Genomic DNA, 16,716 nt, shown 5'->3' on the forward strand with positions numbered 1-16,716 from the left:
ATCTGTCTCGAAAAGCAATCAGAAAAGCACGTGAAACAGTTCATCCAGTGAAGGTACTTGCAGAAACGCCTGAAAATCTGAGTCTGAGTCTTAGATGCAAAACAACAGGAAAGAATTGACTCTTGCAATTGACTCCTGTGATCTTCACTTCCCACACGCATACTGTGGTAGGTGCACACACCACAGACACACACAGACACACACACATACACTCACATACACATACAAACACACATGCACAAATAAATATACACAAACACACATGCACACACGTATATATACATATGCAAAAATATACATACACACATATGCACACATATACACACATATACACACAAACACACAGATATACACACATATACAAACACACACAAACACACATATACAAACACACAGATATACACACATATACAAACACACACACAGACACTCATACACAAACACACACACACACACACACATTGAAAACAGAGCTAAGCTTGGATGTATTTGTCCGTTATCCTAGCGCTCAGGAGGTGGAGGCAGGAGGACCAGAACTTCGAGGTCATTCTCAGCTATATGAGATGTTGTTGCAAAACAAAACTGCTTAGAAAGTTCAGATGACAACCTTACCTAGTCAGAAGGGGCGCCCCTGCTCAGCCGATTAATCTTCCCAGCCCTTGGCTCCCAGGCTGAAACCCTTCTTCTGTGTCAGGGCCACCCACTCCGTATTTGGTTCTCTGTCTCAATCTCATAAGGCTGCCCATTTACTGATTGGTTTTCTCCCACTGTAAGCTGAGATGCGTATCAATCCAGAGACAATAGAGACGAGGGAAGGAGGGATGGCTCCGTGGGCCAAAGTAATTGCTGCCAAGTCTGGTGACCTTTGGTCGAGCCCCTGGAACCCACACAGTGGGAGGAGAGAGTCAACTCTTGCAAGTTGTCCTCTGACCTCCACATGCATGCCCCATGCCACATACAGACAATGGCATGCAAGGGCATACACACAAAATGTACATGGCACTAGATAATAAATTAATGAGAAAAAAAAAAGAAAGAAAGAAAGAAATCAGGGCAGCCAGCTTGAGAGAGGAAACTAGAACAAACTTCATCAGTCCCAAAGCATGAAACACTTTCAGGAGATAAAACCACTCACAGCGTGCTTTGTTTTATTCAACAGAGCAGCAAATACAGCCATATTTCTAGTAGTTGGGATAGGAATTGAATTTTTAACTTAGAAATGATTCAAGAAAACAGAAGAACTTCAGAGGGAATCCATAGGTGGAAAATATCATCAATATTGTGATGGCCTAGACCTGTCATCACAACCCCTGGGAACTGGAAACAGGGAGGATCAAAAGTTCATAACCTGACTGAACTACTGGGTGAGTTCAAGACCAGCCTGAGTAACCTAATGAGAGCCTTTCTCAACATAAAAAAAAAAAAAAAAGAAAGAAAGAAAGGAAGGAAGAGAAAAGAAAGATGGGGCTGGAGAGATGGCTCAGTGGTTAAGACCACTGACTGCTCTTCCAGAGGTCCTGAGTTCAATACCCAGCAACCACGTGGTGGCTCACGACCATCTGTAATGGGATCCGATGCCCTCTTCTTCTGGTGTGTCTGACTAGAGTATCAGTGTACTCATATAGATAAAACTAATAAAATCCAAGTAAAATTAATTAATTGAAATGAGAATTGGGATGCAACTTAGTGGTAGAGCATTTGTATAGCATGAAGAAGATGCTATATTCAATCCTTAGTAACACACACACACACACACACACACACACACACTGAGAGAAGTAACACTTGGGGCTGGGGAGATGGATCAGTTCGTAAAGTGGTTTCTGAATAAGCAAGTATGAGGTCCCAAGTTCCGATCCCAGCATTCACATAAATGGCTCAGCACCTTTTTCTATTTTGGGGTTTTTTATTTTGTTTTGTCATTTATTTATTTATTTATTTATTTATTTATTTATATTTATATTTATAAACAGGGTCTCTGTGTAACAGCCCCGGATGTTCTGGAACTCACTCCATACAAACCAAGACAGTCTTGTATTCAGAGGGACCCACCTGCCTCTGCCCCCCAAAGTGCTGAGATTAAAGGCGTGCACCACTGAGCACAGTTTTTTTTTATTTTTTAAATAAGTAATTTATTTTTACTTTATACACATTGACGTAGCCGCATATTTTCCCCACAAGTTGGGAGGAGCTAAGGTGGGAGGAGTAAAGAGAGGAAGAGGAGGAGTAAGGAGAGGAAAAGGAAGGAAGAGGAGGATTGAAGGGGCAAGTTGTAGCTACCATGGATGACCACGCATGTACCAAGAGCAGTCCTGGGTAACAACTTATATCTAGGTTAGTTAATTGGGAAACACCTCCAATTGTGTGGGCGTCTTGTTATTGAGCATTACCAAATATATAAAGCCTTTGATTAATCTTTAAGCATTAGAGTCTCATTCATACCAGGTACCCTGTGGATGGTGGGATAGTCTGGGCTCAGCCCAGCCTTGTGGAGACAGCTTGGAAGATTGGCAGAGCCATCTCCTATGCTGGCGTCTTGTGGGTGGCAGAGCCGGTGTCTCTGGCCACCTGAGCCAAGCCACTGCTCGTGGTCACAGGTCTTGCCTAGTCAGGAACATGGCGGCTCTGTAACACAAGACAGATCAGGTGCCGCCATTTTAAATATCTCCCTCAACACATTGATGTTTCACTTGTGGGTATGTCTATGTGAGGGTGTCAGATCCCCTGGAACTGTTGAGTTACAGACAGTTGTGAGCTGCTGTCGCGCCCGACTGGTCCAGCAGGAAGACGTGAACAACCGGATCCTTCTCAACAGCCTTTATTGTAGAAGTGCTCTTTTAGATTTCAGGGAGAGACCTCGAATGCCCAGGGCAAGCTGCTTATATACTCTCAGCCCTGGGCGGGGGTGGGGTGTGGGGGGAAGCGCATGGAGGTGCGCGATTGGTCAGATTGCAGTGCCTCATAGCATACCATATTTGCATACCCTACTGGGGAGGGGGTGATTGGTCAGGATCATGGTACCCTATTGGTACCTCATTAGCATACCCCGTTCGTTCGGGAGGGGCTGCCTCCAAACTGAGTTGCGCATGCGCAGTGCACTGGTAGCTGATACCAGAGGCCTAGGCTGGTGCCATCTTGGCCAGTCGAGTCAGGTCGGTGGCCTACAAGCTGCCATGTGGGTTCTGGGAATTAAATTAGGGTCCTCTGGAAGAGCAGCCAGTGCTCTTAACCACTGAGCCATCTAGCCAGCTCCAAAAGTACCTCTTGTTCTTGCAGAGAACTCCTGTTCAGTTCTCAGCACCCCATGGCAGTTACAACAGTCCCCTAAGTCCAATTACAGGAGATCTGATGACCTCTTCAGACCTCTGTAGCTATGTGGAACACAGATGTTCATGCAGACTAAAATACTCATACACATAAAAGGATATGAATATATCTGAAGATTTTTTAAAAATATGAGCATAAAATAAAATATGGTGGTAAGTGCCTGTAATTCTCAAAGATCAGAGGATCCCTGGAACTTACTGGTCAGTCAGTCTTAGAGAACTCCAAGTTTAGTGACCCCATGTGGTGGTTTATATATACTTGGCCACAGAGTGGCACTATTAGGAGGTATGGCCTTATTGGAGTGTCATCATTGGGGTAGGCTTTGAGAGCCCTCTCCTAACCTCGTGGGAGCCAGTCTCTAGTGGCCTTCAGATGAAGATGCAGAACTTTCAGCTCCTCCTGTACCATGCCTGCCTAGATGTTGCCATGTTCCTACCTTGATGATAATGGACTGAACCTCTGAACCTGTAAGCCAGCCCCAATTAAATGGTGTCCTTAAAAGAGTTGCCTTGGTCATGGTGTCTGTTCACTGCAGTAAAACCCTAAGACAAGCCAGGCGGTGGTGGCGCACGCCTTTAATCCCAGCACTTGGGAGGCAGAGGCAGGCAGATTTCTGAGTTCGAGGCCACCCTGGTCTACAGAGTGAGTTCCAGGACAGCCAAGGCTATACAGAGAAACCCTGTCTCGAAAAACCAAAAAAAAAAAAAAAAAAAAACCTAAGACAACCCAAACTCAAAAAATAATGAGCTTGCAAGATGGCTCAGAGGGTAAAGGTACTTGCCACAAAACCTAATGGCCTGAGTTGACCTATAGGACCCACATTTCAGAGGAGAATACCAACTTTAATAGGTTGTCCTCTGATCTGCTGACTTTGAAACACATCCCGTGCTATTTGTGTCCTCATAAATGCATGCACTCCGGTGTACTGGCATGCAAACACACGCACACACACATACACACGTGCACGCATGCACACCATGTGCGATTGCCTGAGAAGCTATCTTTCTTTCTTTCCCTTGTTCCCTCCCTCCCCTCTCCCCTCTTCCTCTTTCTTTCTTTCTTTCTTTCTTTCTTTCTTTCTTTCTTTCTCTCTTTGTTTATTTTTCTCTTTCTGTTTGAGACAGGATTTCTCTGTGTAGCCCTGGCTGTCCTGGAACTCACCCTGTAGACCAGCCTGGCCTCTAACTCACAGAGATCAGCCTACCTCTGCCTTTTGGGTGCTGGGACTAATTCTGATGGTGCACACTCTGGAGGCAGAGGTAGGCAGCCTGACCTATACACTAAGTTCTAAGGCTGTCAGGATTACGTAGTGAGTCCCTGACAATAAAAAAACAAAAACAAACAAACAAACAAAAACAAGGGGGCTGGAGAGATGGATCAGCAGTTAAGAGCACTGACTGTTCTTCCAGTGGTCCTGAGTTCAATTCCCAGCAACCACATGGTGGCTCACAACCATCTGTAATGGGATCAAATGCCCTTTTCTGGTGTGTCTGAAGACAACTACAGTGTACTCACATACATAAAATAAATAAATAAATACCTACTCTGTGTTTGTTTGTTGGTTCACATGTGAAGCTCAGAGGACAACACATGGGAATTGGTTCTTTCCTTCCACCATGTGGGTCCCAGAGATCTAAGCCAGCTCCTGAGGCCAGGCAGCAAGCACACTCACCCCCTCGCCATCTCCAAAGCCCATACATACATATCCTCAGACCCAGGATTTCCCATAGCCCTGGCTAGCCTTGAAACTTGAAGATGACCTTCATCTTCGTGCTGAGATTACAGACATATATCACCAGGCTCAATTTCAATATTTTTAAGTGACAGATATTGTTTCAAGGCAGGCAAAGTTGAAGTGCATAAAAACAATCTTAGTTGCCATTAAAAATAATTACAATTTCAAGTAAATCATTTTCCACATGTATATGAAGAGTTGCTGCCACCTCATGGAGAGTCTGTATAAACTCCCACTTTGGGAACACGGGCTTTTCTAGAGACCTCTGATTAAAACCACCATAGTGGGCATCTCAGTTCTTAGATGAGGGCATCGGATCCCCTGCTGCTGGAGTTTTGATGAAGATTCAGGGAACAAAAAAAACCCCCTGGTTTTTAGTAAGAACAGTAAGTGCTCTTAACTGTTGAGGCCTCTCTCCAGCTTCACAAATAATTTTCTAAATTAAATGTAAGCAGCCAGTGGGGCTGGAGAGATGGCTCAGAGGTTAAGAGCCCTGGCTGCTTTTCTAGAGGTCCTGAGTTCAATTCCCAGCACCACGTGGTAGCTCATAATCGTCTTTAAGGAGATCTGGTGCCCTCTTCTGGTCTTCAGGCATGGGCATACATGTGAAAGACTGCTGTATTTAAAAAAAAAAAAAAAAAAAAAAAAAAAAAAAAAAAAGCTTAAAAAGATAAAATAAACAGCCAGGAGTGGAGGCACATGCCTTTAATACCAGCACTCAGGATGCAGAGGCCAGAGGATCTCTGAGTTTGAGGCCAGCCTGGTCTCTAGAGTGAGTTCCAGGACAGCCAGGGCTACATAGTGAGCTCCTGTTGGGGTTGGACGGGAGTGACTGGGAGGTGGCTCAAAGGGGTAAAATACTGTCTTGCAAGCTTCACGGCTTGAATTTGACCCCCAGCGCCAAAGTCAAAAAAGCAAGAAGTGGTGACTTGTAGTTGTAACCCAGGGTTGCAGAGGTGACAGTGGCAGTGTTCCTGGGACTCCTTGGCTAACCCCAGGTCAGTGGACAGCCCAGCCCGGTCAAAAACTACTACAAGACGGTCGGTGGTAGCACTCACCTTTAATCGCAGCACTCAGAAGGTAGAGGCAGACCAATCTCTGTGGATTCAAAGTGAGTTACAGGACAGCCAGGGCTACCCAGAGAAACTTTCTCGAAAAAGCAAAAGCTCAACCAACCACTAAAACAAGGGCTGGAAAGATGGCTAAGAGGTGAAAAACATTCGCTGCTGTTTACAGAGGACAAGAGTTCGTCTCCCAGAACCCACATCGGTTGGCTTCCAACCTTCAATAATTCTAGTGGCAGGAGATCCGAAGCCCTCTTTGGACTTCTTCGGGCACTCCCATGGTGGACATGTATGAGAAAGGGCACACCCGCAGACCTCCACACCCACATATGTATACACACGACCCCCCCAAACACACACATACACATATATGCACGCATACACACCACACCCACAGTGGAGCTGGATGGTGCTCTTGGCCTTTGTGTCAGCCGATCTTGGCCCCTCAGAGCCCTCTTGGCGCCACCTCCCCTGTGTGGGCTGCTCTGCAGCCTGAGACTGGGGGGCAATGGCCACTTGTGGTCCAGCCTCTCTGTTCCTATTTCCAGTTCTGCAGCCAGAGCTTTCCTGTCGGCTGACTGTCTGAGCCGCTTCCTCCCCATCACTCAGCATCTCGCAGCGGGCGCCCGAACTGCTTCGTCTCGGCCAGGGCACTGCACAGGGCACTGCACTGAAATATTTGAGCGGCCAAGCAAGGTTCACGAGGGGGAATTTTTCAGAATTTCATCTGCTTTCTTCTGCCTCTTCTCTTCACCATTCAAGGGGTGGGTGGGTGGGCTGGGGGGAGGGACTTCCTCCTGCTTCCCAAACTCCTCGTTGAAATTATTTATTAGAAATGGAGAGATGGCTCAGCGGTTAAGAGCACTGACTTGCTCTTCCAGAGGTCCTGAGTTCAATTCCCAGCCACCACATGGTGGCTCACAACCATCTGTAATGGGATCTGACGCCCTCTTCTGGTGTGTCTGAAGACAGTTTAAGTGTATTCATATATACAGAATAAATAAATCCGTCTTTGAAAAAAAAAAAACTGGCCGGGCAGTGGCGGCGCACGCCTTTAATCCCAACACTTGGGAGGCAGAGGCAGGCGGATTTCTGAGTTCGAGGCCAGCCTGGTCTACAGAGTGAGTTCCAGGACAGCCAGAGCTACACAGAGAAACCCTGTCTCGAAAAACAAAAAACAAAAAACAAAAAAAAAAAAAAAAAAAAGAAAGAAAGAAAGAAAGAAAGAAAGAAAGAAAGAAAAAAAACTGTGTGTGGGTGTGGCCATGCGTTTTACTTACTTCTGTGTTTTCTGTATTTGTGGACCTAAGAAGGAAAACTTGCAAGAGTCAGTTCTCTCTCTCTACTGCTCGGGTCCCAGGGATCAAACTCAGGTTGCCAGCTTCTGCAGCAAGCCCCTTTATCCAATGACCCATCCCATTTTTTAATTTAATATTTTTGGGAGAGGGTTGAGATAGGATCTCTCTGTATAGCCCTGGCTGTCCTGGACCTCACTCTGTAAACCAGGTTGGCCTGGAACTCTGCCTCGCCAGTGCTGGAATTAAAGGTATGCGCCACCACTGCCAGGCATTAATTGAAAAAAAATTTTTTTTAGATTTCTTTCTTTTAGGCATATGAATGTTTTGCTTGCCTGCAGGTATGTTCACCACGCACATGCCTGGTGCCAGGGCAGGTCAGAGGTCAGAGAGGGTATCAGATTCCCTGGTCTGAGAACTATGGATGGGTATGATCAGCCACGTGGGTGGGGAGAGCTGAACCAGGATCCTCTGTGAGAACAAGCGCTCTTAACTGCTGACCATCTCTCCAGTCCCTTGCCCCCTTTTTAATTTAACTTTTCTCTTTCTGAGGTCTGGTTTCACTATATGGAGCCATGGCCGGTTCTGGAATCTGCTATGTAGGGCATGTTCGTCTTGAGCTGCTACAGATCTGGTTGTCTGTGCCTCCCAAGGTTTGTTGTTCCCAGCATGGAACCAACGCTCTGCTTCCCTTGTTTGCCTTATTTTTAATTTTTTATATTTTATATATATATATAAAATTTTATATATATATAAAATTTTATATTTTATTTATATTATAGTATTTTGTTTATATTATTCTCCATGTGCTATATGCATGCATGTGTGCCTAGTACACATACGGAGGTCACAGGGCAACTCAAAAAGAGTTGGTTTTCTTTCTGCCACGTGGATTCGGGGGATTCAGTTCAGGTCATGAGACTTGATGGTAAGCACCGTCACCTGCTGGAACATCTAACCGCCCCCTAAAATCATCATTATTATTATTGTTGTTGTTGTTGTTTTTCGAGACAGGGTTTCTCTGTATAGCCCTGGCTGTCCTGGAACTCACTCTGTAGACCAGGCTGGCCTCGAACTCAGAATCCACCTGCCTCTGCCTCCCAAGTGCTGGGATTAAAGGCGTGCGCCACCACCGCCCGGCTCATTATTATTTTTATTTTGCTTTTGAGACAGGGCCTTACTGTGTTGTCTTGGCTGGCCTTAAACTCACAGAGATCTACCTGCCTCTGCTTCTGCCTCTGACATGCCCAGATATTTTGCATGAATCAGAATTCCTACCAAGAGTGATTTGTTAGCAAGGCTTAGTGACACAGGCCTTTGAAGTCCCTGTTTTTTTATTTCTTTTTGTTTTGACAGGTCTCAGGTAGCCCAGGCTGGCCTCAAACTCCGTCTGTACCCTTTAGTTCCCAATCTTCCTGTTTCTCCCTTTCTAGTAATGGGATAACCGTCAGGTGCCGCTCGAGCAATTCTGTGGGGATGCCTGGTCCAAGCCCTGGGAGGGGATAAAGACTTCATCTTCCTCCCTGAGCCGGTAAGCGGCAGGCTTGCGGGAGACAGATCTCCCTCATCAATGATGTCTCTACCATCCAGACAGACAGAATTCTGCCTCGACTTCCTTTTATCTTTATTCACCAGTACATGTCTGCATGTGTGTGTGTACATGTGCGCAGATGTTTGGGAGGAGGCCAGAAGAAGGTGTCGAGTCCTTGGAGATGGTGTTCCTGAATCACCTGACGTGGGAGCTGAGAATCGAACTCCGGTCCTCTACAAAAGCAGCAAGGGCTCTTAACCTCCAAGTCATGTCTCCAGGCCCTCAACTCCACTTAGCACAGGGAATCATCTACAGAGCCTTGCCCTTGGCTCCTGTCCTGTGCCAGCCATACAGGCTGCCGACAGGTGGCGCTACTGGCGGCACTTCTCTATCTGGTGATTGGTGGTACAGTCAGAGACTAGTGAGCCCTCTAAGATACCCTGTGTGTGTTTGCGGAGGCCTGAAGTTGATGAATGGTGTCTTCCCTTATCTCTGCTTACTTTATTTACTGAGGCAAAGACACTTGCGGAACCCGGAGTCTGTCAATTCTGGTTAATCTAACAAGTTAGCTTGTTTGCCCCAGTTGTGACCTGTCTCTGCCTGTCAAGTGCCTCGGACCCCCAGAGATCCGCCTGCCTCTGCCTCCCAAATGCTGGGATTAAAGGCATGTGCCATCACCACCTGGCTACTTGCTTGTTTTTTTTTTTTTTTTGTTTGTTTGTTTGTTTGTTTTTAAAGATTTATTTATTTTATTTATATAGTTGTCTTCAGACACACCAGACTCCCATTCTGTTATTCTGCCCAGCTATAGGCTGTCAGCATTTTTATTCAACCAACAGTTTTAGATTAAGGAGCAAGGTCATAGCCGGGCAGTGGTGGCTCACACCTTTAATCCCAGCACTTGGGAGACAGAGAAGCAGGCAGATTTCTAAGTTCAAGGACAGCCTGGTCTACAGAGTGAGTTCCAGGACAGCCAGAGCTATAGAGATACCTTGTCTTGAAAAACAAAAACAAAGCAAACAAACAAACAAAAAAAAGGAGCGAGGTCATATAGTGTTACTTGGTATATGTGAGGATTTTATTCACTCTAGTTAGGGTTTCACTGCTATGAACAGATACCATGACCAAAGCAACTCTGATAAAGAACACCATTTAATTGGGGCTGGCTTACAGGTTCAGAGGTTCAGTCCATGATCATCAAGGTGGGAACATGGCAGCATCCAGGCAGATGTGGGGCTGGAGGAGCTGAGAGTTCCACCTCTTGTTCCAAAGGCATCTAGGAGAAGACTGGCTTCCAGGCAGCTAGGGTGAGGGTCTTAAGCCCATGCCCAGAGTGACTCACCTACTCCAACAAGGCCACACCTCCTAATAGTACCACTTCCTGGGCCAAGCATATTGAAACCATCACTGGGGTCAATATTTAGCATTATACTATATAGCAACAGACCAAACCTCAACAACTTTTGTTTTTGTTCTGGCTGTCCTGGAACTAACTCTCTCTATAGACCAGGCTGGCCTCGAACTCAGAGATCTGCCTACTTTGCCTCCTGAGTGCTGGGATTAAAGGTGTGTGCCACCATGCCTGGCTACATTTATTTATTTGTTTGTTTGATTATTTATTTAAAGACAGTATCTTGCCTGGTGGTGGTGGTGGTGCATGCCTTAAATTCCAGGATTTGGGAGGCAGAGGCAGGAGATCTCTGAGTCTGAGGTCAGCCTGGTCTACAGAGTTCTAGTCAAGGCTACTTGCACAGAAGATCCCTGTATCATGGGGTAGGAGGAAGCGGGTGTCACATGTAACCTAGACTAGCCTCAAATTCACTATATAGCCCAGATAGATGTCAAACTTGTGGTAATCCCCCTGCCTCAGGCTCCCAAGCACAGGGATTGTAGGCATACATGCAATGTCTAGTCTTTGTTTTCTTCCTTCTTTATATTGGAGATTAAACCCAAGGGCTCTCAGGTGTCAGTGCCATAGGTCTGGGAGTCTGGGATTTTGTTTTAACCCACACCTCAACTTCCACAAGATCAGTGAGTCATCCTAAGAGCTCCCCCCGCCCCAACCTTGCCTCTGTGACTCCAGCCCAGCTTCTCTACTGACTTTGTACTTGAATCTGGCTCTTGGCCACCTGGCCTCAGTTTACCCCAGTGACCTACCATGAGCATTATATTCCTCAGGCTCATTCTCCTCTCATAGAGCCGTGCCATGGATACTTTAAAAAGAGAGGGATTCCCAGAGGACTGCAAAGAGCACCTGCTGTTCTTTTAGAGGACCCAGGTTTGGTACCCAGATGGCTCACAACTATCTGTAACTCCAGTTCCAGGGGATTAAACACCCTCTTCTGGCCTCTGAGTGTACCAGGCATAGACCTGGTACACAAACATATGTGCAAGCAAAACAGCTATACACATTAAGAAAAAGAAATCTTTAAAAAAAAAAAAGTGGGGAGGAGGGACCTGTGGGACTGGAGAGATGGCTCAACAGTTAAAAGCACTTCCTGCTTTCCCAGAAGACCCAGGTTCGGTTCCCAGGACCCATATAGTGGCTTACAACTATCTGCCACTCCATTTCCAGGGAGTGTGACACCCTCTTCTGGTCCCTGAAGGTACCAGACTTCCACAAGATCAGGGAGTCATCCTAAGAGCATGAAATACACGTGCAGATAAAGACACTTATACACATACAACAAAAAATAAAAACTATTTATCCCCTGGATAGATGGATCAGAAGTCAACAGTACTTTCTATTCCAGAGGACTGGGTCAGATTTGCAGCACCCAGACAATGGCTCACAACTTCCTGTGATTCCATTTCCAGGAGATCAGATGCCTTCTTCTGGTTTTCAAATGCACCAGGCGTGTGCACGGCACACAGGTATGCATGCAAGCTATATGCATAAAAGAAAAAAATAAAAATAAAATATAAGAGGGAACTCCTAACACACTTCATTCTTCTCTGTTACTGGACCCAGTTAGAAGGCCAGGGGCTGGAGAGATGGCTCAGCGGTTAAGAGCTCTTCCAGAGGTCCCAAGTTCAATTTCCAGCAACCACATGGTGTCTCTTGACCATTTATAATAAGATCTGCTGCCCTCTTCTGGCACGCAGGTGTACATGCACATAGAGCACTCATACATAAATAAATATTTAAGCGCATACATGTGTCGAGTGCCATGGTTAATCTTATCAACTTGATGGGATTTAGAATCCCCAAGTCTGTCTGCCTGTCTGGATAGGGTTAAGTGAAGTGAGAAGACCTACTCTAACTTGGGTGGCTGGAGTCGTGGACTGAATAAAAATGAAAATTTGTGTGCTGGGCTATGGTGGCACACTCAGGAGGCAGAGGCAGAGGCAGAAGCAGATGCAGAGATACAGATGCAGATGGATCTCTTGAGTTGGATCTCTGAGTTTGAGGCCAGCCTGGTCTACAGAATGGGTTGCAGAACAGCCAGAGGAAACCCTGCCAAAAAAAAAAAAAAAAAAAAAAAAAAAAAAAAAAAAAAAAAAAAAAAAAAAAAAAAAAAAAGCTGAGAACCAGCATTTGTACCCGTGTGATCGTGGCTGCCGTGTGACTGTGGATTCCGTGTGACCAGCTGCCTTAGCTCCTTGCATCAGGCCTTCCCCTCCATGATGGTGTACCTTCAAACTGTGAGCCAAAACACAGCTTTCCTTGAGTTGTTTGTGTGGGGTCTTTTGTTGAAGCAAGAAGGAAAGTAACTGATTCAGTAAGGGACCAACTCCTTGGGACTCGGTAGACATTATTAAGGAAGCTTGGCCCTTAATATAGGAGGTAGTTCAGGTCTTTAATCCCAGCACACAGGAGGCTGAGGCAGAAGGATCACGAATCTGAGGCTAGCCTGGGTGTTGTGGAAACTCCTGTGGACTCTGATGGGGTTTTGTTTTTTACTGTCTATTGTAACGCTAAGTGCTGGCCCCCAAGACCTGGAGCCAGCAGGTAATTCCTATGACCCTGCCCCCAGTTAATTGTGATTGGTAAATAAAGATACTAACAGCCAATAGTTGGGCAGAAGAGACATAGGTAGGGTTTAGATTTCCCAGGCTTGGGACCTTGAGGAGGAAGAACAGGAAGGAGAGTGGCCCTGAGGGCTGCCCAGTGGGAGCTAAGAGCAGCCTAGATGAAACATAGTGAGTAATAACTCGGGGTTCTCAATAGAAAGTAGATTCTAGCAGGGCGGTGGTGGCACACGCCTTTAATCCCAGCACTTGGGAGGCAGAGGCAGGCGGATTTCTGAGTTCGAGGCCAGCCTGGTCTAGAGTGAGTTCCAGGATATAGCCAGGACTACACAGAGAAACCCTGTCTCGAGAAACCAAAAAAAAAAAAAAAAAAAAAAAAAAGAAAGTGGATTCTAATAGCACGGAGGGTAGGCAGCTGCCCGGCTATTGTGCTACCAAAGGCATATTGTAAATATAAAGTCTGTGTGGGTTTTTATCCGGGAACTCAATATCCAAAGGCGGATGGAAGCTCTGGGCTAAGAATTTTTAATAATTTCTACTACCCATGTCTACCCTGCCTTATGTGGGAGAGACAAGTCAAAGTACCATTCCAACCCAAGTCCACTTTGGGGAGCCAGTGAGTTTATGAGGCTTAACTACAGAGCATGATGAGGGGGTACTGATAGGAGTGTGTGTGTGTGGGGGAAGCAGCCTCACCCCAGCATAGACAGGGAGGGTGATAACCTCCGTACAGCTTCATAGAGAGAGTCCTGGCTTCAGCTAACCTTCCAGTCTCTCAGCCCATCCCAAGAACATAAGGGCACACGCAATGAGGGCAGAATTACATACAGCTGTCTGAAATCAGGTGCGCCCCGGGATCTTGCACCACTTCCTCCTACTGTGAACGAGAATCAGCAGCCCTTGGCATCAACAAAGTCGAGTCAATTTTAAGTAGTCGAAGTTGTCTTCATAAAGATGTCTGTCTGCTATTATGTTTAGAAGACAGTCTTCTACAGCGCCGGACTAAGGGATGAGTGTGTGTGGGGGGGGTGCGGGGGGGGGGGAAGGGTGAGGGAGGAAGGGAGAGAAAGAGCTCAAGAGACAGATATTAAAAATATACAAAGAAAGGGGCGACAGAGGCACAGAGAAGCACAGAGTCAGAGAGAGACATTTTAGGGAAGCTCCTGCCTCCAAGAACACAAGCTCACCCTCATCTGCTTGGCACCCTGGGTGCACCTGCGCAGGGAGGGAGAGCAGCCCGAGCAGCAGGTGTGGTTTGAGGAGCAGGTGTGGGCAGCCACCCTACTCTTCTTCCGTCCTGCCTCAGCCTGGTGTCGTTTCTGGCTCAATTACTGTTTTCAGTCAGATATAATTCTAGCATTTTCTATAATCTCTATCTTTTCATTGATACTGGATCGTTATACAAAGAGTTTGTATATAAGATGATTACACACCCACCGGCACACATCCCCAGGCAATTAGAACGTTTGAAACGCAGCGCAGAAACCCACATCCCTGTTATCACTTTGGAAAGTGTTTTTGTGATTTTTCTTTGGGGTTTGTGTGTGTGTGTGTGTGTGGGGGGGATATGTTTACCAAACCAACAACAATTCTCATTTCGAGTTGCAAAACACGAAGCCATTTTGAACGGAGACAGATGGCGCTTAAATGAAGTTTAATTAAGAATGAGCGCTCTGAAGCAAATCGCTTTACAAAGTGGGGCACGGGCGGATTCCTGAGTGCTTGCATAAATAGCATCTGGAAGCTTTCTGCAGACAAAAACCCTGGAAAGGTGTTCCGAGGGATCTGGGAGAAGACCGAGCAAAGGTCAGGTCTGTGGGGCTGACCTTTGATAGGCCAGAGCTCTTAAAGCCCAGGAACCAGGAAGTAGGGTGGGAGTGGACAGAACCTGAGACCAGGATGTAGGGGAACACGGAGAGGTGAACAGTTAGGCAATTTCTTAGCTGAAGCCAGGCATGGAGACACACCTATAATCCCAGCATTTGAGAGGTCAAAGCAAGAGGATCAAAAAAATTCATGAGTGGGCTGGAGAGATGGCTCAGTGGTTAAGAGAGCTGACTGCTCTTCCAGACGTCCTGAGTTCAATTCCCAGCAACCACATGGTGGCTCACAACCATCTGTAATGGGATCTGATGACCTCTTCTGGTGTGTCTGAAGACAGCTACAGTGTATTCATATACATTAAACAAACAAACAAATAAATAAATGTTTTTAAAAAAAATTCATGGGCCATGGTACGCCTTTGATCCCAGCACTCGGACACACACCTTCAACACCAGTTGAAGGCAGAGGCAGGCTGATCTACGTTTCAGGACAGCCAGGGTACACAGAGAAACCTGTCTCAGATACACAGGTGTCTCTCTCTCTCTCTCTCTCTCTCTCTCTCTCTCTCTCTCTCTCTCTCTCTCTCTCAGTACGTTCAAGGCCATCTTTAGCAACCCGAGTTAGAGGTCAGACTGGGTAACCTACAACCCTGTTTCAAATAACAAAAGGGTTTGCTTTGGAGGGATAGCCTCCTTTTTTTAATTTGGGCTTTTTGCCTTGAGACAGGGTCTCATGTAGCTCCAGCTGATCTCCCATTCCTGATCCTCTTGCCTTCTACAGAATTGAGATTATGGGCGTGCCCCCCCCAACTCCCACTGAGCCCACTTTTAGGAAGTACTAGGGTGGAATCTAGGGCGGCTTCGTGCTAGGCAAAAGCCCCCCACTGCCTGAGTTGCATTCTCCCAGCCCCTTTTGTTTACAGACAGGGACTCCACAGTCCAGACCCACTGAATTGCAGTGAGGGAATACTTGGCTTTGTATTTTGCTTACAGCCTTCGGATCCCTTTCCCTGTGTTGGCTCCACCCAGGGACTCCAACCGCCTGCTCTGATCTAGTTGCCTCGGGTCATAGTAGGGGCGCATCTAGACCACGAACAGGCGCCAATGGCTGCTCCCAGTATAAGGGCACCAGGTACCCAAGGCTCTGTCTAATCAAAAACCTAGGTTCCAGCCGTGGATAAAGGGTGGCTATTGAGGCTCAGCTAGAGGATGGGGCAGGGGGATGCTGGACTATACTAAGAATTAGCTTAGAGTAACAGGGACAAAAGTCCTGGTAACTGTTCCCCCCCCCCCCACTTTTTTTCCTGTTTTGAAATGAGGCTTTGGTTACATAGTATCCTGAGCCACACCCCAGCCCCTGGGGCGGGGGGGGGGGGGGTAGGTGTGGGTTGTAGAAGGGGTGGGTGAAGCCCTCCTCTAAGGGATTTGTTTATTGAGACAGGGTCTCACTATGTAACCTTGGCCTCAAACTCACTCTGTAGATCAGTTGGTCTCAGACTCAGAGATTTTTGCCTGCTGCTGCATCTGGAGTTGATCTAAGGATTTTTTACATTAAATTTATTTTTTATTTATTTTTATTTGGTTTTTCTTGTTCTTTTTTCTTTTTTTTTTTTTTTTTTGGTTTTTCGAGACAGGGTTTCTCTGTGTAGTCCTGGCTGTCCTGGAACTCACTCTGTAGACCAGGCTAGCCTCGAACTCAGAAATCCACCTGCCTCTGCCTCCCAAGTGCTGGGATTAAAGGTGTGTGCCACCACTGCCTGGCTTTATTTTTTATTTTTATTACCCTAAATTGTGTGTGTGTGTGTGTGTGTGTGTGTGTCTGTGTGTGTGTGCATAGAAATACAGTCCATTCACCTGTGGGGTTGGAGTTACAAGCAGTTAGAAGCCATGGGACATGGGTGGAGGGAATTAGGCTTGGCACTTTTGTAAAAGGAGGACTCACCTAAGTGGCTGGCCGTCTTTCTGCCAG

Source organism: Arvicanthis niloticus, chromosome 24, assembly GCF_011762505.2.
Source record: "Arvicanthis niloticus isolate mArvNil1 chromosome 24, mArvNil1.pat.X, whole genome shotgun sequence".
In the NCBI taxonomy this organism is placed as follows: domain Eukaryota; kingdom Metazoa; phylum Chordata; class Mammalia; order Rodentia; family Muridae; genus Arvicanthis; species Arvicanthis niloticus.